Raw genomic sequence first — 25,183 nt, 5'->3', positions numbered from 1 at the left:
AGAACTAAGTTTGGGTTACTGTTTTCCCTAACTATTATCTATTACATACGAAGGTTATAGATCTATTTTTTTAAGTCCATCTCATCTGTACATTTTTGTTTCCTAATCTGCTGTATATGTAACAAGCATTTTTTGCTGTTGATTTTGGCTCAGGTATATTTAAAACTTAGTTTTGGCTGTTTTGGAATGATTAGCAAAATAAATGTATTGTCTTAAGCTGTTTTCTGTAGGCATTTGTTTGGATTTCTGAATGGTCTCTATAAAAACTATACTCAGAAGAGTCAAATTTAGTTCATGACATTTGGGTAATTTGCTATGTTGTGTTTCAAGGAGGGAGTGAATTTTGACATTTCTTTCATGAAATAAAACATTTTATGGCTCTTGTTAAGTATATTATGGCCCTACCTTTTAACATGATGCTCCTTACTTAGTTCTTTGGGGATGCTTTGATAAATGTAAGTGCAACACCAAAAATGAAATGGAGAAGTCCTTATACAGATATTCCTCTTTTAGCTGGCCTTCACTATTATAAACACGAAGGAGACGAAATCCTGTTCTTTCTCCTTAGTAATGGAGTACTCCTTTGTTAACCTTCCCTAATTAGGAACTGTAATCCATGTACATTGTCTTTGTTTTTCAGTTATCAAGATTTCTTTTTTATGAAAGTCACATGAATATGGCTAAGATGAAAGCCAAACAGAAATCCCAAGCTGAGCTAAAAGTCTGTGTATACGTGTGGTCCATGCTCACTTTGATTGTGAGCTAATAGGTATCAGTCATTATTTTTGCATATGAAATGCCCTCCATTTAAAAATTCTCTGTGAAGAAATATTTTCCCATCCCAAAGGTTTTGAGCTTTTTGGCATATTCTGGGCATGCAATTTCAAGATATGCCTGTCATATAAGTACAGCCCGTCAAAGGCACCACATAAACATATTGCAAAGGAATGAGAGGCTGTTTGGGGTGCCAAGGAAAGTGCAGTTTCGTACTGAATTTGTTTGTACCCTAAATCTTTTAAAGAGGGGATTTTGGTCTGACAGTGAATGAATTTCATGTGTTTTCTCTGAATTTTGGAAGCAGTAAGAAGTCAAATTTGCACAATTAAGTAACCTCTTTCACCCTATCACACATTTCAATAAGCCCTTTAACAGAATATTTTAAAAGCATGTATATTATATGTCTTACTTTGAAACTAGAACATGGAAGTTACACTTTTTATTTATGTCACAGAATTGTGTGTGTGTGAAAAAACTGAAAAAAGTTTTACAAAGATTCCAGGTGTTATGAATATTTTGTGCAAAGACCACTCTGTGCCACAATTGTTCCATTTAAATTGTGCGTTTATTTTGCCAAAAGTGACCATATAATTTATTTTTCCAATTGGGGCATTTTTTAAAGTGAAAGGGGTTGCTATTTATATTTGTTCCTGAAAAAAAACAAAACAAAACAAAACAAAAAAAAACCCATAAACCAGGATTGTATTGTGGAAATCAGAATATATGTTCACTGTGATTTTGGATTTAGGATCCAAATATTCAATTTCTCCGTAGAGTAAATCATGAGCTCACTAGTTTTTCGAATAGATATGTATAATTTATACTCTATCTTCCTTTTCCTAGATCAGAAATTCACAAGTTTTGCTACATAGACCACTACCTTATTGGCATCTGGATAGTTACTATAAAAATAGGGTTGGGGGAGATGGTCCCTTCTTCACATGTAGAAACAATCAAAGTAATGGGAAAAAAGTTGTCAGATTTAAAATTATGGAAATAAATAAGTAAATAGATAAATCAGTATTTTGGTAGCCTATTACCCATTCCCTGTTAATGATAAGACAATACAAGCACAATTGAAAAATCCAAATACTAGACATTATTTATTTTAAAACTATGGTATATTTTATGTTTTAAGATGGAGAAAATCAAATGGTATAATCATATTTAGGATTGTTTTTTTTCTTCATAAAATGGACTTTAAAATGGTCATTAACTGATGTTTCTCCACTGAGAGTGTCATGATTTATGAGTCCCAGCCCAACAGATGAAGGTTAATATTTTGAGAGATCTAGTATATCCAAATTTATAATTGATGGCCAGATGATTTCCTTATTTAATTAGATATTTATGGGTGATGGTTTTAGTATTTCGCATTTTCTAAGGAAATTGTAGCCACGTCTTTCAACTTGAAGTTAATGTGACCTTTCACCTCCCTTGTATAGATTGGTCCTTCTGCAATTTTCAGCTGACTAATTCATAATCAAAGACAAAAAAAGATCAAAATTAGCTGTCTCCTATCTCCTACACAGTTGGGTGATTCCACAAATAATTCTCTTTCTGAATATATGAGATTCATATTTCATCCAGATTAGGAAAACAACTTTAAATACCCATAAAGGTGAAAGCAAATGTCAAAAATATGATGAGTCACATCATATATGTATCACATATATACACCGATCATAGCACCTCACATTGTCTAAATAATATGGCCCAGACGTTGGTTTCTCCATCTTCCAGTTGGGTGAATTTAGAAACAAATTGAGTTTTTTGCTGACGCATTGCAGTATTGGCCTCCATTCTAACCATGAAAATGGAAGATACTCAACAATTCAATATAACAAGACATGGAAGATAAATGGACCTTTCACAGATACAGAAATATCTTGGTTGCAGAAAATTTCAGGTCTGCCAGGATCATGGTCTTCTCCAGCCTGCACATTGTAGTTAAAAGATTTGATTGGAATTGCCAGAAAGCAGTCTGGAAAAATGGGAGTCTTCATGTTTTGTACTGAAATATTTGAATCATGTGTATACAGAAATGAGGAAAACCACAAACAGGACAGTATAAAATGGAAAGAAGCAGACAATAAACTTGGCCTTAATTACACTTTGGTTAGGCTTCAGAAAAGACAGCAGGGGAACCAGAGTACCTGATGATACTAACATTTGTTTCTCTTCTTGGTATTTCCTTTTGACCAAAATCCTACTGATAAGCACCTCACTCCCCAGGTATAATTGTGATAATTAATTTGGATAATGTTGATGCTGACTGGAGCTTTGGATAAATGCACCTGGTAATCTCAATGTCCAAAACATGGTTCCCTGTTTAGAATGCATTTCATGCTTTGTTTTGTGGGGTTTCCATCTCAACTGATTGACTGGTTTCAAGCAATATGTGTTTTATGTCTTTTTATCCTCTAGAGGCACCCCTTGTAAGAATACAGACTACAGGCTGATAATTTTAAGCCATACTTTCCTCATCTGTAATACCAGGATAACAATACCTATTCACCCCACAGGTGTGCTGTGATAGATATGTGTAACCAAGGTCTTAGACAGCTCTTAGCACAATGTCTGGCGCATAAAACAAAAAAAACAAAAAACAAACAAACAAAAACCTTCATCAGTAAATGGGACAAGATCGTCATAAGATTAATCTATTAATTCTTAAATTCCTATGCTATGTCCCATCTCCTCTGGCTTATCATTCTCATCCAGCCCCTTGGCAGCTTTAACTCTGTTAATTTTCGAGTATTGTACAGTAATTGTGAAAGTGGCCTCGTTGGTAGTTGTGAAAACCTTCATCCTTACTAGAACACATTACGAGAAATCTGCTTAGTAATGTATTGCAATCTAAATGATATAATACAAAGATAAAAGAAAAAAAAAAGGAGGAGGAGGAGGAGAAGGTAGAGAAATAATTAAAATATTTACCAGCCTTGGAAATAGCTGCAGGGTTCTTGGAACTGTTTTTGAATAGAAAGGCTTTTCTTTCTTTCTCCTGTGCGAAAATGAAACTCAGCTTTCTCCACACAATAGCTGACCCCATCTTCCAACTTGATGGGATTACTTTTCATTTTAGCATATCAAGTTGTTTTAAATACCCACAACCTCCTAACACAAATGCCCTGTGGAATCATTTTGCACAGGCTGAAGATTAAAGGCAACATTCCTTTGCTTTTTTGAAGAATGTCAATTTATCTCACGTTCCTCTCACCACAAAACTGAAATTTGCTGCCTAACGGTGTAAATGGATTTCCCTGATCCCAGGCCAGCCAGAGCTGGCCCTCTGTCCTCCATCTTTACTCAGGCCGAATCCTCACACATGCCTCTGCTGTATTCAGAACGGAGGCGTTGAGGCAAACAGAGGCCCTCCTCTTTCTCCTCAAGCCACTTGTACCCCCATCCAGGCAGAACTGGACTTGAAAGGTCTTCCTGAAGATCCACAGCAAAGAGGGCCCTTTTGTAATACAAGTGTCCTTTTCTGGCCACCTCAGGCCCTCATGGAATTCTTCCATTACCTCAGGCTGCTTTGAAGCTAAGAAAGGACTTTCCAAAATAACATCTTTCCTCATGTGGCCTTTACGAAAGCCTCCGTCCCTCAGCCACTGCAGGTCCATTCTTAACGGGTTTCCCAGGCAACCATACCTAAGCAACAAGTGAAAACCCTGTGCTTGTATGAGTGCGATAATGAATACCTATATATGCATGTTTGCAGTATGGGGACCCTGTCTATTCTGCTCACAGAGAGGAATTTTCCACAGCACTTACACAGCACCAAACATTGACAGAGGTCTTTTCCATATAAGGTATCGGTTCTGATCCACATGAAGCATGGTACTTCTTGTCAATGTTGAATGGTAAAAGGTAGTACTCAATTTGCATGAAACAGGAGGCCCAACTGGGATCCCAAATATGCAGAACAGCATTATGCATACATGATCCAAAAGGCTTCTGCTTCAGTAATTCATAATTTATTGTTTATGCTTCTAGCAATGTTCCGTTGATAAAAAGCCATTTATGTTTCATTTTGTCGTCTAAACTGTAATTAAGGATGATGTGCAAGCTAAGAAAAATAGATAACAGATCTGTACTTCCACTTTCCAAGTTGCATATGATTGTAGAGTTGGGTTCAGAAAACTAGATTTTCTTTTCTTAGGTAGTTTTAATAAAATTCTTGTTATTTTGTATAGTCTCCATATCTTTTTGGTTTGTTTTTCTCTTTTAAATCATAATACAAGAGTGCTTTCAGAAATTGAGAGTTTCTTCTGCATATACTGAAAATCCTAAAAGTATTGCTCTACTCAGAGATAGCACTGCTCCGTGTCTGTTCTTTAGTGTATATTGTGGAAGACAATTGAATTCTGAGATTACTGACTACCAGGGATATAATTTAGATACACGGCATAGACTCACATGTGTGGTTGTCCACATGCTATTCAAAGTTATAAATTGATTAAGAGTGTCATAGTTTGCTAAATCATATCTGATCTGTATAGAGCATTCTAATTCAGAAAAAAATAATTTTAATGTTTATGTACTTTATTTATTTTGAGAGACAGCATAAGCTGGGGAGGGGCAGAGACAGGGGGGATAGAGAGAGAATCCCAGGCTCGTACCCACAAACTGTGAGATCATGACCTGAGCCGAAGTCAAGAGTCAGACATTTAACCTGCTAAACCACCCAGGCATCCCTCTAATTCTGAAAATTTTTGAAAGAGAAAAACCAAGAGATAAATTGTACATGCTTAGTTATCTTAAAGCTATTGTAGTTACCTTAAAGATCCCTTAGGACAAATAATCTTTTTATTGAGAATTTGCTTTCTGAAACTTTTACTTCAAAAGAAAAAATAGAAAATAAGGAAATCAGTCGAACATCAAGAGGAGTAGAGAGAATTACTCAGAGAAATGTTTTTTATTTATCAAATCTTGTTTGGACCACTTTCTTGTTTGTGCCATTAAAAAATAATGCTATTTACTGATTTAGAATCTGTTTACAAGCATAAAAATAGGTCTTGGGATTTTGTGGGTGCCAAATAAACATGACTGTCCTTTTGGTAAGCACAAGCAAATATTAAAATTGAATGTGGAAACAAAATGAGCTGTCAGTCGATGCAAATTCTCCTTTTCTAAAAAAGTATTAAATGTAGCTGACAATCATTTTATCTCCCTTCAGCATAGAAGTTTGAATTATTTTGAGCACTTTATAGATACAACATTAGGTATACGTGACATTCTATCTAGGGATGTGACCTGAATAACACATATCATGTGCTTTGCATCCCTTGGTTTATTAAAGTGGATACAGAAAGCAGAGAAAAAATTTGGAAACAGTAAAGGGGGCACTCATGTAAACATTTTTAAAGTTGACTTGGGGTGAAGTAGAATGAATAGTAAAAGAGAGACCCTGTGGAATATATAAAGCACGAGCTTCATAGTTAAGAGTATTTAGCTTTGAATCCTAGCTTTTTGATTATGATCTGTGAGAACTTCCACAAATAGATGAATAATCTCGAAACTTTATCTATAAAATGGAAATAATTATTACCCATATGTTGTTTTGAATAAGAAAACATTGATTTAATTGTTAAAAATGTGCAAAGTTCAGTGTCTGATAAATTGAAGGTACTCACTCAATAAATATTAATTTCCTTTCCTTATTTCCCTTCTTTTTCTACAATTGTATGAGCCTCCTGAATCTCTCAGCCCACCGCAACAAACCCGCACCCACACCCAATGGAACAAACAAATATATGAATAAGGAAACTAAAATAAGGCATTTGGATGGTAACTAATGATAAGCTATTTAACTGCCCCTTATTTGAGTGGCCAGTGATTGACCATGTCTGTAAACATCGGCCATAAGTAAAGCAAAGGGAGAGGAGAAATGGTAAAGACAAATTTTGGGGTAACTGAAATTTTTCTTTGAATACAATCCTCATTACCATAACATAATAGATTAAAAAAAAAAAAGAGTACTTACAAATTGTAGGTATCCATAGAGCTGAGTTTTCTCTCTTTAGATCCAACTGCATACAACTCTGTATACTGCCAAATGGAACATTTGAGAGTTGATAGAATGATAGATTGTTTTATCTTGGAGCACCTTAGTAAAAAAGAAAAAGAAAAAGAAAAAAGAAAAGAAAATACAGATTAGGAAGATCTTAAATGTTAAATATGGAATGTCAAATATATTTGAAAAACTCAGTGATAGTGTACATTTAAAAAAGGCAATGATGAAGAATGTCTCTCTCCCCAATTTTATTATCCACCACTCTCTCCCTTCTACCTTGTTCTTATCCTCTATATTCCTTATGCATCCTTGAACATGCAAAACCAATGATGCTTTTTAAATGCACTCTCCCTTCCCTTTATCTGGAATACACATCTACTGCTCCCTCCATTTTCTATCTAGCTAATTTCCAATCATTCATAAGAATTCAGGTTACCCCCATCTGTGAGCAGAACAAGGGAATGTTTAACAGTTGCTGTAAGTTTTTTTTTTTTTTCCTTTGCTTTTCTCTGCAGGACAGTGTGGTAACTGCTAGGGCGGGCACATGAGTCAAAGAATGTCTCCCCCATTATCCTCTGAGGTTATTAATAAGAGAGTATATCTTTTTATTCACTCATTCATTCAATACCTATTTATTTAGTGTCTACCATGTGCTAGGCACTGCCTTGGAATTGAAAACAAACCAGGGAATTAAATAGGCATTGTTTTGGTCCTCCTGTACAGTGTATTTTTGTTCTCACAACTCAATCTTATACTAATTTGAATTCACAGAAAGGAAGGCTATAATCTAACATGGATTTTTGTCATATAGTGGAGAAATTCACATGCTAGGCTGCAAAATACTATGATTTGGGAAGGAAAGATCACACATTCTAACTTCTATACTGTCATAAACAAAGGTCCCTCTTAGACCTCACCCAACTTGTAAAACTGGCCCTACATAAAAAAGAGTTTTCATCTTTACAAAGCATTGTGATGATCAAGGTGGTGATATACATCCATAGTCATGGATAGTGAATTCTCCCTGTGAGTTTCAGATTTGTGCCCTCACTATGTCTGCACTCAGACAAGTGGAACCACATTACTCAATGTGCTTCTGACTACAGTCAGATCATGTTGTGGAGTTCTTTTCAAATTTAAGGTGATCCCTAGGCATCACTGTAATTTATGCGTCAGCACTGCCACTGAATGGGGGCTGATGATTCCATTTTTGCATGTTTATTAGAATCCATTATAGTTTTGATCCAAGCCTCGTTAGATATAGTTTACGTCTTTTCCAGTTCCTATGCATCGTTGATTCAAATACCTGTCAGTGACCAGGTTTTAGCTAACTTTCAGTGTTTAATGTTTACTGAGGTCTTCTGGCAACTACAGGATGGTATTGTGCTGATTTTTGGACATGGCATTGGGTTCATTTTTCTGTGTGTTCCCTAAAGAGCCACCAGAATGAATGTACTGATGCACTTCATAGAGAAATATAGTAATTGTTGTTCTTGGACCTTTATGGGTCACCCATTGCCTTTCCTTTCAGCCTAGTAGATAGCTTACTCGAATTTTCTCCGTCTATTGTTTGAGTAGATCATTCTCAGCCTTTTGATGGCTGTTTATCTTAGGGCAGTCTGAGAAAAAAGCGATATTGTCCCTGGTATGCTGAGCACAATCTTCTTTCTCTGAGTTTCATGCTTTCACTTGGCTAGACTGTCATTTCTCATTCCATCAAGGTCACACTGTGGTGTACTTTTCCGGGGACTTCAGTTTCTTCTCCTACAAAATGAATGGGTTAGTGCTGAGGAGCTAAGAATTCACGTACCCTAATATACTGACAGTGCAAACGTGTGCTATTTGGAGAAATATCACAGACTTGAAAATCAGACAAATTCCGCATCCACCAATTAATGAAGATGTGACTTTGGATAGAGCTTTTAATTTTCTGTAATGGACTGTGTTTGATAATGTTAAAATAAAATTGCTGTGATGAACAAATGAAAGGATATATGGTAAGTGCCAAGGGCAGTACCTAGAACTTATGTGATGTTCTGTGTACTTTGTCTTCTTCATTAACCTTCAAAAGAAATAATGCACATGCAAGTCATCTTTATACCAGAAATTATGATACCAAATCTCATTCATACTAAAATACTAGATAGTATTATTAAAAGATATGCCTCTGCAATATTACAGGTTCTCTTTCTCAGTATGTTAGGGCAGAATTCTGGACATATTAAAGAATTAAACCATTCCCATATATCAAAAGAACTCAATAAACATATGACACATGGTTCTAATAGCTCAGAATTTGGTAGTCTTGCTTATCTTCTAAGGGTGGAGAAAGAAAATATACGAGTTCTATGAAGATATTTAATTACTGGATTGGTATTGATTTATCAGGAAGGTCTCTCAAAAAAGTAGAGCTTAAATAAAGTTTTGCAGAAATGAATACACTGTTATGTGCAGAGGGTGCTAATCACAGTTAAGGGAGAATGGTCAGATATAGAAGGAATTTACTTTAAGGAACAATAAGGAAAGGCCAAAAATGTGTTTAAAGATAGATGCAATGAAACATTTTGTGGAGATCCATGAACTCTATTCTCAGAAGACTTTGCATGGTTCACAAAAGGACATTAATGGTGTGGCTCTTAGTATTTTAAGTATGTCTGCATAGATTCTTGATGTTTTTCATAGAATAACAAATGTGTCCTACACATTTGGGAGGTTTTAAGACAGACACACACGCACATGCACACACATGCACACACACACACACACACACACACACACACACATTTCTAGTGGGGCTGGGAAATGAATTGATATAAACACACACGATATATACCAGTAATATATATATATGAAAAAGGTCCCTCAGTGCATATTTTCCTATCTTAAAAATTAAAAAAATAATATCTTGGCTCATGTTCTGAAACATGAAGTTGACATCAGTTGATAAGAAACTTCCCTTTCTTCTAAATGTCATTGGGCAAATGTTCAACAAAGAAGGTTTTAGAGTGGTTAGGAGAAAATTATCTAAAATTATTTTTTCCCAAAGTAAAATGGATAAAATGTACACAAGTTCACATTTTGATTGTTTAGGGAGAAACAAGAAGAAAATCTATGCCCCTATATTAATTCTGGTATAGCCTTTCTGTCTTTCTAAAATATGTATGTATTCCAAAGCTGATGCTTAATTTTACAAGAAGTTATTTTTGAGAAACAATCTAACATTGCATAGAAATATGATTGCTTATAAAATATATTTAATTGGGAAACATAAAAAACGATTATACACATTAGATTATAATTCTACACATTAGATGCTTACATCTCTGGTGAGAATTTTATTTAAAAGTCCTGCAGTTATTTTAAGATAAATCTGTACTCTATTACTCTGCATGGGTTATATATCAAATTGCAAGAAAAAAACAATGGTAAAGTTTTTTGAGTTTTTTGAGTTGTTTCATATCATTTACACGATATATGTATCTATCCATCGATCTCTAAACGTACATATTCAAGTTGAGCATTATCATTGCCATTTTACAGATGGGAAACTGAAGCTCAGCTATGTTAATTGAATAGGCACAGAATGAGGCTACCAAGCTGGGAAATCTAGAGTCTTACAAGGAGCACTTACTGCCTCTCAAAGCCTTGCACTTTTACTCCTAGAACATTTGCTCAGCAAAACTGCTGATATTTTATTTATAGTTTTCAAACACTTGTGGTTCTTTTTCTCAAAATATAGAAGGCTAGAAACTATCAGCTAAGCCTTAGAGAAGACCATCACAGTATTAGTTGGGTAAAACTTGGCAACTCTAATCTGATGCCTTAAAAACTTTAATATCACCAAATATACAATATTGTTAAAGAGATACACCATTAATTTATGTCCAATTAAGAAAAATAGCATTCCATTAAAAATCTGACAATACAACATGCCCTTAACTAAAAGACATATCCTTATTTCATAGGTATTAAAACATATATATGTATATATGTGTGTGTATATGTGTATATATGTATATATATATATATATATATGTATGTCATATACACACACATATATGTTAGAATCAATAAAATACAGTATTTCAAATAACAAGTCTGAAGGAGAACTGGAGGGAAAAAAAACAAGAACTTAGGTATAAAAATAGTGCTGGGTGCAACGTTTAGGTAATCTAGATCAACATTCCACTGAAATTAGAGTATAGACAAACTGTGAGGGCTATTTTAAAGAAGCACATTTCTAAAGGCAGTCATTGTTTTTATTATATCACTCACTTGCTTAATCCCTTCATAGAATGCCTCTCAAAATAAGCCAAGGGCCATTAAAGGAATTGCGTATTCATTTCTCTCAAAAGCACAATTTCCAAGGTTGGAATTGCAGTGTGAGAATTTAAAATCCAAGTCTTGGCTATTCAACCTGTTCCTGGAAATGCATTATTGGGGTACATGCTGGGTCTTGTTTATAAATATAGAACATGGAGCTTTTGCATCATAAATTTCTCTTATCAGGGCCCTTCCTCTTTAGAAAGGTGATGGTAACATAAAAGTGTCAGAGAACAGAAAATGGCAAGAGTTTTTATATCATAATTCAAGGGGACCAAATAGCAAAATTGGTGGGACCTCAAAGAAAAAAGAAGGAAGCAGACATCCATTGAGGATGGGCTTTAAGGGATTAAGCTAGCTATATAAAACCTACCCTGAAATGCATTCTAGACCTCAATATGCTAACTGCAAAGAGGAATAGGGATAGTCAAATTAGTAAGGTTGGTATAGCAGCAGGAATTTCAAAAAAAAGTTAAAATAAAAAAAAAAGAAAAAGAAAAAAAATCTCACTGCTAGGGACAGAGATGTTCCTTAAGGAGAGTCCAGGACTCTCCTTAAGAGTAATAGCCAGGGAAGGTGCTTATTACATGACCTACATATGGCTCTGCCAAAGGGCAACAATGACAACAAAGTAAGATTCAGGGAAGTTATCAGTATTTTTAGGAGATCTAGTGAAACAGGAAACCAAGGCCAAGAACAGATAAAGTTCATTATGTGCTAAGTAATCCCTGGATCCCTGCAAACTCCACTCTTTAAGGTCCATGAATGTTGGGCTCACAGAAGCCCATTCACATTGCAGGGGATCTGAGCCTCCTGTACAACATGCATCAGTTTGTTCTCCTAGAGGACAGAGAGGGGGAACAAAGTTACAATGTGAAGAAAATTATGGGGGAGGAGGAAGCATGGGCTCTCACAACTGTGATTCTGTTATGCTTGATCCCACACGATTCTTGTCCTCCTCCAGCTACTAAAATATAATATATATAAAACATAAAATATATAAAATACAAAATATTCTTAGAGGTAACAGTGATGAAAGTGAGCAATGACAAAGACAATCACACACAGTGGGAAGCCAACTCCCACAGGTTGAGTACAGACTAGGCTCCATCACTTGCAAGCTGATCTTTGATGAGCTATTGCATTTCTCAGCCTGAATCTTCTCTTAAAATGGATACATCCAGGCATTACTTACAGCATTGTGAGGAGTTTTTAAAGATTATGCAAACTTAGAGTACAATACATGGGATCGAAGGGAGGATCAATAAATGGTGGCTGTGGTTAAAGAACATATGAGGCTGGTGAATGAATGTATTCATTTAAGGTACCTTCACACAAAGGAGTTCATGAAAAGCTTACCTGTCAAGTCTTAGACAGAAAAAACTAGGTGGAGAGAGTACATGTACTTATTAAGACTTATTTGCTTGCAGACAACCCCACTCAAACTACCCTCGCTATAAAGGTAAATTGGCCCAAATAATAGAAAGTCTAGAGTTTATATGGCTTTTCTAATGATGAGACCCAGGTGCCCCAAAGTCTGTCTTTCCCTACAACTTCCTCTACTTTCTTTCTCTGTGTTATCTTGCCTTCCCTGCACAGTCTCTTTAAAGAGAAGGAAACAAAACTTGCTGAAGGATCAGGGCTATAGATATCTCACAGCCTGGTATTTCTGGAGGAGAGATCCTCTTTTTCCTGGGTTCCCTATCTATCAACTCCTGGTTAAAACGTCCGTGTATGGCCTAAGAGATGCTCATGTGACTCAACTGAGCCATTCTCTGTATTCATGGACATGAAATATCCTCAGGGCTGTTGTGAACAGTTTTGTGAGCTCTTCCCTGTCCAACGCCCTTGGCCCTGGGGTAAGCAGCAATTGAAAACCAGCCCATTTTCCCCATGAGAAATTATGACCCCAGGGAGTCTTCTTTCTCTATTCTCAGAAAGGCGTGATTTCATTTCAAGCCCTTGAACCCTTTAAGGTTGTAGCTGCCCAAAGGTGAATCCATCCCTTAATTCACACAAATTCAACCTTAGGCTGGCAGCAGCCTGAGATCTCTGATGGGTCAGCCTGGGTAAATCCCCACTTTCATGGAGGCAAGCCACTTGATTGACAGCTTTGTCACACTCCAAAGAAATACTGGAAGGTCAGTTTTAAAAAAAGAGATAGGTTGGAAGAATAAAGAGTACAGATGGCATAAGAAGGTACAAGTCATAAATAGGCCAGTAGCATCAATGCTGTGAATGACCTCAGCAGAGGGATTCCTTCACTTCCCTTGGGAAGCTTCTTGGTAGAGCATGACTCTCCCTGTTCAGAAAGTTATGAATTGCAGCTGTCTCTTATGTGACTTACATTGCATTACATTGCAATATGTCATTGTGAGATGTGACATAATATAATGTAAGTGACAGGCAGCTAAAATTTTACAGCAAGAAAACTTTTTTTTTATATATCCAGGATCTGCTATCAAATTTGATAGCAGCTATCAATCCATTTTTTTTTCTGCAGATAGATCAAAAATTTGATGTTCATGAAAAGCAGGTCATTTTGAAACATCCACAAACACTTCAGTGCCTGCACAACTCAGTTACCATAAATCAGTTAAAAAAAATCCTAAAAGCTGCATTAGTCTTGACTCAAGTTCTGTTTTTGCCTTCCATGACTAGTGCAGATATTGTTTTAGATTTCTTTGGGATATCACTAAGAAGTTTAGTGAGTTTAGTTTTCTTTGGGATGTCACTAAGAAGTGACGATCTAATAAATTATTTTAGTGCCCACATCAGACCACGTGTTTCACAAATGAGGGTGGCTTTGCAGTCCAGGAGACATTTGGCAGTGCCTGGAGCCGTCACAACTAGGGAAGTGGTGGGAGATTACTGGCATCTAGTGGGTAAAGGTCAGACATGCTGCTAAACATCCTATGATACATAGGGCATTTTCCATAAGATCATTCCATCTAATGTTTTGGCAATTCCTCTGATCCCAGAGGTCACTGTTTAAGAAAATTGGCCTAAATATGGTCATGACCTAGTCCAAAGATGGCCGAAGAGTAATTCTGATGACTCTAGAACTAGTTTTTTCCGATGGCCCCATCCTCAAGACAGGCCATGGTAATGCATTAATTAAATATTCAGCTAAACCTTTTGGGCCTAAGGGGCACTTAAGAGAATCTCCTTGCACATCAAAATTGACTGGAAACCTCATCTAGTAACAGCCTCACAGAAGGTTCTACAGGGAGAGGAAAGCCAGATTTTTGAGGTCTAATCCTACCTCTATCAGAAGTCTGTCTTTGGGGGTCTTTGTAAAATAGTTTCCACTTTGGGCCCCAGGGGTCTCCTCTACACTATGGACATTTGCATGAAACTGAAGTCCTTGACTTTGTTACTGTTGTTGTTTTAATGGAGGAATCCTTTTGTTAAGTTATATTTTTCAATATACCCTAATTATGTAGAACACACAGATATGAAGATTCTATGACTGAAACATAGGTGAGGGACAGGACCAGATAGCCTGTCCATTCCCTATCACCCTCTCTTCTAATATGACAGAACCCAAGATACAATTTGAAAACCAATGATGCAAGGAGAGTCCTTCTAGGAGTAAATTCATTTGGTATTATGAGTCATGCCAGGAAAAGACCCTGGAGAGTCAATTGTGCCCATGTTAATACTCAACTGTAGAGTGTGGATAGCTTCACCAACCTTCCCCTGTGCTTTCTTTCTGAGAACAAAGCAGACAATAATCCACTGCCAGTGTTTATGTGAACCTGACAAAGAACTCTCACTTTGTAGGATTTCTATCTGCCAAGATGCAGAATGACACCAGCAAAAAAAACATAGGTTTTAGATTATGACAGCTCCAAATAGGAATCCCTGCTCTGCCATTCACTAACTCTGTGTGTTTGGGTCCTTTATTTAAGGTCTGTGTGCTTCTGTTGCTTTATTTGTTAGGTTGGGTTAATAATGCCTATCATAGAAGTGATTTTAAGGATTAAATGTGATAATGATATAAAGCATTTACACAGAATGTGATGCATAATAATAGCTATCATTTATCGACTGCTTCGTAGTATAATTGTAAGAATTAGAGATAATGTGTGTAAAGTGCCTGACATGTAGAAGATGCCCCATATATAATAGCTACTGTTATTATTCAGCTCGAATGCACAACCAGGAAAGTCCCAGAAACATTTATAAAATGGAGATAGTTTAATGTCACTTCCTTGAATCATACCTCATTTACCTTTTCCCCTTCTTTATGGCAGAGAATCTCTAGGCTGCCCCTGGGATTTCAGTGTTCAACTTTGACACTCAACAAAGTTAACTTACACATAACTCGTATCAACAACAATATATGAGTGTCTACCATTGCTTTTTGGAGTATATCTCCATTTTGCAGATGAACAGGCAGAAACAGGGGGCTGTGAAGTGCCTTAGCCAAGGTCAATTAAACAGGTGAAAAGTAGTGAAACCAAGATTCAGGTTAAGGCAGTCTGCTCCAGAACTCTGTGTAAATCATATAGCTTAGTGTTGCCAAATCAAGTCTCTCTTAATAATGATACCCTGTGAGGCATAAAAACAATCGCCCTTTAATTTCATCCCAATTCTGTGAATCAGCAAATTTGCTGCTATGCTTGTCTTCCTGGTTCTTCTGGTCAGAGCCAGGCTGAGCTATTCTCTCACCTTGGTTCACACAGCTGCCTGAGGCTTTGTATCAGACAACTGGGAACCCATTCCACATGGTTTCTTCTCCTCTAGAAGGTTAATTTGGACTCTGGGGGTAGATAGTTTCCCAGACTGAGAACAGATTCTTCAGGATCTCTTAATCCCTAGGCTCAGAACTGGCACAATGTCACATTCACCAAATGCTTTTAGTCAAAGCAAATCACAAGGCAACCCACATTTGGGGCTGGGAAGAGAGACTCCACTCCATGAAAAAGAAATATATATTCTGTGGGCATTTTCTGTAGTCTACAATGTGTACCTTCTATCCATAAATCCTTCATATTCTTCTCACATTTGATACATGCTCACCCCTATCCCAGGATTCCCCAAAATCTCTTAACAATTTTAGAATCAGTTTGTCATGATCTGTAACAGATATGAGTGCAGATGACATTTTGAGTTTCAGCTTCTCTCAGTCAGGAGACTATGAATTGAAAAGGCACATTATCTGTAGCCCATATACCTAACGAATAGAGTTAAGCTCAAAATAATTGGACTAGAGATTGACATTTTAATAGAGGATGAATGTTAGATGTATAGAAGGCACTGGTCCATAGCTATTGTACAATCCACCTGGTGACTTGTTGCCATCCTCTTACTCTAAAGGTAGGGAATAAGCCAGGTTCTGCTTCTGGGCATGGCTCCCAGGTCATTGTTTACTGCTCTTGCCTGTGCCCTCTAGATTCTTAGGTCATCCCTGAGAAGTATTTCATTTTCTACAAGAAACACTTCATGTTTTCAGCTGAAAGTCTTTCTTATCTGCTAGGTGTCCGAGGCTTCTTTTTGAATTACAACTGTTTTAGTTCATGCTGAAGATGATTTAAGTTGTAAAATTCTCTTCTAATACTTTATAGGTTTCCTATAAGTTTAATCAGTAGTCTCCACTAAGAAGATAATAGTATCCTTTCTGATTTTCTAGCATTTGCTAACCGTTTCCTGACCTCTTTCCACACCTCTGCACCTACCTTGTCCCAAAGCTGTTGCTACATGTTTTAATTTTTTTTACAACAACCCCTTTATAAGGTACCTGTTTCTTTATCAGTTTGCTTTTCTCTGTAACAAACTAACTCAAAACTTAGCAGCTTAGGGGCGCCTGGGTGGCTCAGTAGGTTGAGAGTCCAACTACTGATTTTGTCTCTGGTTATGATCTCTTGGTTCATGAGATAGAGCCCCATGTCAGCACAGAGCCTGCTTGGGATTCTCTCTCCCTCTCTCTCCCTCTCTCTCTGATCCCCTCCTCTCTCTCTCTCAAAATAAACAAACATAAAAAAAAAAAAAACTTAGCTGCTTAAACAATAAACTTTTAAAGTTTCTTATGACTCCTTCTATCACCTGGATGATTCTTCTTACTTAAGCTAATTCAGCTGGGACTCAGCCTAACTTGGCTTTACAACATACTAGATGATTGGCTTAATATTAGGTGGGCTAGGGATGATTTAACATTGTGTGTCGCATCATCCAGAAGGCCAGTCCACACTTGTTCACATGGTATTGGTTATAGGATACTAAAGCATAGGAAAATATACCAAATACCAAATACTAAGCCACATTTCCTGTTGCCCCTTGGCCAAAATAAGACACATGATTAATTCCAGAGTGAGTCTGGGAGGGGAATATCCAGAGGCATAATTATGGAAAGAAGACTTATTGCAGACATTTTTGCAAAATAAAAAAAAAAAAATCTATAACCAACTTACTCATTATTCAGCACCCATTTCCTCCAGAGAGAAACAGATAAAATTATTCTATAGAGCAATACAAGTGCACCATTTATTCTATTTTCTGGGGGAAGGTGGAAGGGCTTCTAACAACTTTTTGTTATAATTGTTTAGTCTGTGACTGTGGCCAAAATCTCAGGGAAGCAGGACCTATTCTCCTTCAGTCAACAAAGAACAGTTGTTCCTCTTCTTAGCAACATTAGGACACAACCCAACACATGTGTGCACATGCATACACACACACACACACACGCACACACACACACACACGCACAACCACCTGGGAGAATTCCAGCATAGCCAACAAGGTATATGCATACTCTTCCCTTACTCTCTGAAAGGGGAACTGCAGAAGAGCAGTAAAACAGTATATATGTTTTTTATTCAGAGAGGTCTGGAGGAAGGAATCCATCAAACCTCACTAATAATGCATAGCAGGATTGAGTGACTAAGAAAAATATCTAATGGTTAGGTTTACAGGCAACTTCAGACACTTAGATAAAAATCTCTGATGGGGAGGATTTTCATAGAGTTAGCGATCACATTTGCCTTTGGACACTGAAATTCAAATGAACAGACTGACATTCATAAAATCATTGCCTTTTCCCTCTAGATAGGGTAAACTTTCACCACTGTTTTCCTGGTTAATTCCAGGTTTAAGCCTGCTAGCATTTCTAGCTAAGCAGTTCTAGCATGCTAGCTGTTAATAATGGCCTCTTTTGTTTCCAAAGCATTTGGATGATAAATTATATGGCCACCTAACCTCTGAACTACATTTTTATCCCTATGATAAAAAAATCACTGATGTTACTACATATAATAATTTCCAAGTGGATAACAATGTACTTCCCCTGAACACCACTGAATCATCCGCTGCATAGCAAAAATATTCAGTGATTGTACTGTCTGGCAAGGTAGTCAAGAAGGTGGTCAAGGTGGTTAGAAGTGTTGATTGATGGTTAATTGGATATAAGCTGTGCATGTTTACTCTTATTCAGTATGTTTTCAAAGAGTGTTAAGACCAAATACTACAGAAGCAATCTTTCATACATTTTCCTTTTATTCATCCATTCATGCACATTTACCAAATGTTGACTGAGTTCCTAAAACTTATCAGGAACAGGTACTGTGACAAATATAGGAAATACAGAGATCAATGTCATGATCCATATCCTCAACAATGCTATTGGAGTTCTTACTCTGTCCTAGTCATTGGTTTGCTTGTCTTAAGTCTGGAGTTTTCAGAGGGCACAACAAGATTACAGACAAGGGGATCTAAATAGATGAGGTAAGAAAAGCAGGCAATATGGATTTCTAGAAGAAGAAGACACCTGAGCTAAGTTTTAGAAGAAGTACCAGATGGAGAAAATAAAGACTTGGTGGTGCTTCCATCCAAGGGAAGAAAACTGGGAAAGAAAAGATTACATAGAAGTATGTGCCAACACGGTGCCTGTAATGTAAATAGATAAGTTGCATTCAGCAATGGCCCAGGCATACCAAAAATAAATGAGGGCTTTTGCCTTACTAAAGGTCTCAAGATTAGAAAACCAATGATCCAGGCAATGAGAGGAATAGGCACAGAGAACTTAAACACAGAAAAGAAGTCCTGATGCTCAATTCTGAAAGAGGTAAATCTGGGCTGATTCTTCAAGGAAAATGTACTTATCAAAGGTGTATGACTTACCAAGGTAAATGAAAGTGGGGGTCATCCAAGACAAAGGGAATAGCTTGGCTAGACAGGGGAGATTACAGGGGAACTATAATCTCACTGGCACTACTAGACTATATACTGAGGGGGCACGCAGGCATTAGTAACTAAAAATGAGGCTACAAGGAGACCAGAGATATTTTGAGGAATTACAAGGTGGAGGTGGTAAAATAAGAAAAAATGGAGGCAATCCTTATAATGACTTTGTGTACTACAATGAGCCTTGAAGAAGGAGTCACTCACATATAATAAACTAGCCCTACTGAGGAAAGAAAATTCCAGAGGATCCAAATATGAATTATACTGATATATTCATTCTACTTCTTCATTTTCTTAGATTGAACAGTGTTCTTAGAATAAACATATGGTGCTGTTAATGGACATGTTACTTGGTACAGGAGAAAAATAAACCAAATAAAAAGACCAAAAGTTGAGAGATTTATTTCAAATGTTTAATCGATAGCAACTCGAAAGGTATGTGTGCTTATCGAAAGAGCATAAATATTTTACAATTCCCATTCTTGCAAACACTGATCAAACTCTGTAGATCATATCATGCATATTGATGAGAATTGTATTGTTCCAAACCTCATTTTGTTCACGTGAAATAGGAGAGCTTATATAGATGAGAAAGACCATTTTAGAATCATCTATGTGTGAGAAAACTCACTTAGCAAGGGGGTTTATAACTTGCCACCACTGTGCCAAACTGTTCCAAGGTTTCAGAAAGCCAATAATGGCAGAATTGCAACAAAGATCAATAAAGAATCCAACATTTTAGACAAGAGGGAGAAACGTGATTAACCTTCAGAATCTATCTTTATACCTTCTCTCAACAATGCTCCCAAGAGTTAGATTGCTACTTCAGAGACCCTCTTGACCCAGGAAACTTGATCATCCTTAAAATATGGATACTGAGCTGCCAAAATGCCAGTGTAAATCCCCCATGGCCCATTATTCAGCATATGTCCAACATACTTCCTTGCTCCTATACATCCTGAAAAATGTCAGCTTAGTGAAATGGTCCTGAGAATATAGTCCTAGTTTAAACACAGCTTAACATTGGATAACTAACAAAGTTAAAATTCCTAGACACTGATTCAGATGGCAGTCTATATTAGTGGTTTTTAGGGCATGGTTAGATTGTTGTATCTCAACTATAACATATATTAGTGGAGTGAGCTTGGGCAAATTAGTTAAACTCTCTTAAAACCCCATCTTTATCCAAAAAATAAATAAATAAAAATAAAACACATTAGTAAAACTATCTTCATAGAATTTTGTCATTAATGTTTATAAAATTCTTCAGGGGCACCTTGGTGGCTCCGTCTGTTAAGCATCCGGCTTCAGCTTAGGTTGTGAACTCACAGTTCGTGGGTTCAGGCCCGTGTCAGGCTCTGTTCTGACAGCTCAGAGTCTGGAGCCTGCTTAGGATTCTGTATCTCCCTCTCTCTCTGCCCCTCTCCAGCTGGCACTCTGTCTCTGTCTCCCTCTCAAAAATAAACAAACATTTAAAAAAATAAAAATAAATGAATAAATAAATAAAAATCTTCAGAAGGACTCAATAAACATTTTTTCTGTCTCAAATTTCTGGCTATTACCATCATCATAGAAGCAAAAATAAAATCTGTAATCATAATAAACACTAGTAAGTATTGCTTCCTGTCTTACAAAGGAGTGGCTTCAGTTCCCTTACAAAGATCCTTGAGGAGATATTATTAACCTCATTTTAAAGCTGTAGAATCTAAGGCTCACTGAGGTTGAGATTAAGTGATTCCCTTAAGTCACAAAGCAAATAAGTGGTAATACCATGGAGAAAGTAGGATTCCATGTCAGTGTGCTGGGCATAGGGGGTATTTCCAGGGAGGAAGTGGGGCTTGACTAACATTAATGTGTACCTCTTACCAGCCAGGAACTTTATGTATCTTATCTACTTTTAACTTTACAACCATCCTAAAAAGGAGTTGTTACTTGCTCTACCTTATATTTACAAAAACTTGAGTGGTAAAGAGACTTTTCCAAGATCACAGAAGACCTAAAATTCAATCATCATTCACTTTGATTCTAAAGCCCTTAGCAGTTCATTGAGAAATGGTGTTTTGGTTAACAGTGACAATGCTAGTTTCTTAAACTGTCAAATGAAGAGGGGGACCATACCTTCGCATTTTGGAGCAATCTGCCAGCCCATGTGTCAACAAAGCTCCCTCTGCCCTATCCCCCTCTTATGTTTTTTGCCCCTGGGATGCTATACGTTAGACTGTTAGATACTGAAGACATCAAAGTGGGTGGCATGGGGGAGATGAGGTAGGCAATACTCGGACTTAAAAGTATCTTAAGATAACAGAAGGTAATGCTTCGATCCACTCAGACCCCCCAAACCTACTGCAGGGGCTTTGATGGAAAAAATTTTTTCTTTTTCTTTTTTTTTTTTTTAATGTTTATTTATTTTTGAGAGACATTGAGAGAGAACACAAGCCAGGTAGGGACAAAGAGAGGGAGACACAGAACTTGAAACAGTCTCCAGGCTCTGTGAGCTGTCCGCACAGAGCTCGACGCAGGGCTTGAACTCACAAACTGCAAGAGCCAAAGTTGGACGTTTAACTGACTAAGCCACCCAGGCACCCCTGAAAAATTGATTCTAAGTATAGAATGGGTTTGGGACATCTTAGGCTTATGAAAATTTCACTTTCAAGATGATAAGAACCATTGGAAATGATGCTAAGGGTGGCCCATCCACTAAAGGCAAAAAGAAGTAAAATGCTCTCTTTAAATGGGTTTCATTTTCTCTGTCAATCAACTTGAGGTCCCTCAGTATGGAGTATTCCCTAGCTGGGGAGAGAGTAGAAGGGAATTCACGCTGTTCAAATCCAATATCCCCACTGCCACCTCAATGGGATCATTCTGCAGAATCCCAAATCACAAGGGAATACTAACAGTTACTTTCAGACCTCAGGACTGCTGTGTTTGGGGTTATCCCAGACAGCTGAGTGCATTGCATTTCCCCCCACTGCTTGATGGCCCAACAACAACACGAAAAAAGAAGCACTCAAAAAAAGAGCAAAACTCTTCCTTTTTAAACTCCTTTGAAAACAAACTGCTTTGCAGGCAAGTTTGGGCCCTGCAGGAGGTTAGGGGCACAGAGAGAATTGCTACATGTCTTGAGTCCTTATAAAGCTGAGGTCGTTCAGTAGAGTTTCCAAGGGCACATATGCACTAATTACATGCTTGGCTTTCATCTGACCTTAACGAACGGGATGTAAATTAGTTGCTCTGGCAGAGAGGTTGGCATGATGGAGGTGATGCTGGCATGTGACACATGAAAGGAATAAATAAACACAAGTAGGCAGGTCTCCTCCTTGCTTTTCCTTCCCTCTTCCAGCAGGTTAGAAGTTCCTTCTGCTAAGAGATTTCAAACTGTTTGGAACACCATTTTTGGGACAGAGAGACATGAATGTAATGCCCTCTGTACCCATTTAACAAGCTGTCAGTAGCCCCATTTGCCAAAAGGGACTGATGATTTTCCTCACTGTAACATATGGGAACGGCTTGCAATGTTGCATGATAAAAAAAAATATGATATAGCCAAGTGAGATGAAGGTTAGAAAGAACCCACTAAAGTTCCTAGCTTATTGGTTATACACACTCAGTAAAAATCACTAGAATTCACTTATGCTAGGGCTGTTATTTCTCCATTCAACAGATGAGAAAACTGACTCACGTAAAGGTTAAGCAACTTACCCGAAGCACTTGGTTGATATATGCAAAGCCAGGGTCAAACCCAAATGGTCTGGCTCCAGAATACACAAGGAAACCATTCTGTTAATAAGTATTTTTTACACCGTAGAATTAGAATAACAACCCCTGGTGGGAAGGTCTGTGTGAGAACTAATGGGGTTGTAAGTATGAAATCATCTTGTAGGGAGTTTAAAGTGAGAGTCTCCTCTTCATGACAATCATCAAAGCCTTCATAATGTCCTTTAAATTCAGGAGAACCATGACAAAGCTAAGGGAATCCCAGCTGCTCAGTGCTACTGCCAAAGAACAGAAGAACTTTTAGGAAGTTATTTAGACTGTCTGAGCCTGAATCCTGATCTATAAAATGGGCATATGTGATGATCACAGCTTCATTTATAGTGAAGAAGGCTGGATACAATCTATATATGTACTGTGCGTATTAAATAAGGAAATGACCTTTATGAACGCTATGAAATTTGTGACTGACTTTTTTTGGCTTTAAAATGGGATGAGGACTGAGAATTGCCAAATTTCACTTGCAATCAGGCTTCATTGCTTTTTTGTTGTGGCATGAAAGGAAGAGGGAAAGTAAGCCAGACTAAAATGAGTCCATTATAAGCCAGGTACACTATTACATGGTTCATTTAAACTACCCCAATATTTAAGGAACGTATCAATATCATTTTAATGTGTAAGGTACTGAGGGGGAAAAGACTGTAATTTGCATCCAACTATGTGGTTAGGAAACTGAGGAGTTGCTCTATAGGATCCTACCTAAACCCCCAGGTAACTGCCTTCTTCAAAACTGCCTTGTCACAAACATTTCATTCCTCCTTATTTCAAAAGCTATCTGGTTAAACATAGATTCCACTTTCAAACCTCAAAAGGACACATACGCATATGTAGAAATGTCCTTGTAATTTCCGAGCACACTCTGCCTAACCTACAATGCATTAACGCTAGTAAATATAAAGAAACACAAAACCCCAGCCTTGTGGAGGTTTCCAGCTGCAAGACTTCCAATTAAAAATTTCTCCCTTTCTTTACTCACGTAACATTTCCAGCATAGATAACAATTTTACTGCGACATCTTTAATACCATTAATGATTTGATCTTTCTGCAAAGAGCTTAAAAGCCCATAGAAGACAGAGATAGACTCGAGGTAGGTAGGTGGAAGGTTACACAGCAGGAGTATCTAGTGATGTGAACATAATAAAGAGAGTGCCCCAGAATTAAAGGAACCAGATGAGGGGCATTTACAAAGTAACACTTGAACACAAACCAACTGCTGATTTTTTTTAAATAAGAACTTTGGAATGAGAAAGTAGATTTCCAGTATCTCTTTGGTTTTATTTTCACAGGCAAAATCAAATGGAGAGTTGAGGCAATCAGTACTGGGAACAGTGCCCCGTACAGAGTAGATGACTAATAAATTTGTAAAATGAGTGATTCGGGCAAACAAAAAATCCTGCTGTCCTAAGAATGGAGTGCAAAGAATGGATGCATTCCTGCATGAATAGCGATCATTATTTGAATAATTATCTAAACATTCAGATCATCCTGGTGTTGATAGATGTGCTTTACACTGGCTTTGAGGAATCAGATTCACAGACACAGAAATATCCCAATGTGAATAAGACTTCTTTGCTTCAGTGATGCATAAGCAAAGGCTGGCATCTTCATGTTCATTGCCCCAAGTTAGATTATCTGGGAGGATGAGAACATTCATCTTTCATTCCGCAAACATTAAAGCTTTACTACAGCCTCAGTGTTAGACTATTCAGATACGAAGTCATTTAAGACATAACCCCTTCCCTCAAAGGAATTTACCATTTGACTCCACTGAACACAGTAGAAATTAATGAAGCTAGCTTCTTTCTCAGGTGAGAGAGCAACTTCTGCTTTTGGTTTAGAGCAACTGATTCTAAAAGCCAAAAATCATCCTCTAAGGGAAATGTGTGCGGAGCAAGGGAGACAGACTCATCATCTCCGCTGAAGGAAGAGAAAACACAGGGAAGGTAAGTAATAGAAACAACACAGCAATAGCAATAATGATAGACCTCTTTATATGTGTCTGGTCCCTGGTAAGCACTTCGTACACCTTATGTAATGTCATCCTCACTATTAGAATGTAAAGTTAATTATATTATTACCACATTATATATAAGGAAACAAATTTCAGG

At 37.3% G+C, this 25,183-nt stretch overlaps 1 protein-coding gene across 3 annotated transcripts in view; it reads left to right on the top strand.

The window, feature by feature from the left end:
- Positions 1-25,183, top strand: part of CDH8 (cadherin 8) — a 412,814-nt gene that overhangs the window by 360,304 nt on the left and 27,327 nt on the right. The window lies entirely within an intron of this gene.

This window comes from Panthera leo, chromosome E2, assembly GCF_018350215.1.
Source record: "Panthera leo isolate Ple1 chromosome E2, P.leo_Ple1_pat1.1, whole genome shotgun sequence".
Lineage (NCBI taxonomy): Eukaryota > Metazoa > Chordata > Mammalia > Carnivora > Felidae > Panthera > Panthera leo.
The sequence above is the reverse complement of the archived record's forward strand: the minus strand, read 5'-3'. Positions and strand labels throughout refer to the sequence as shown.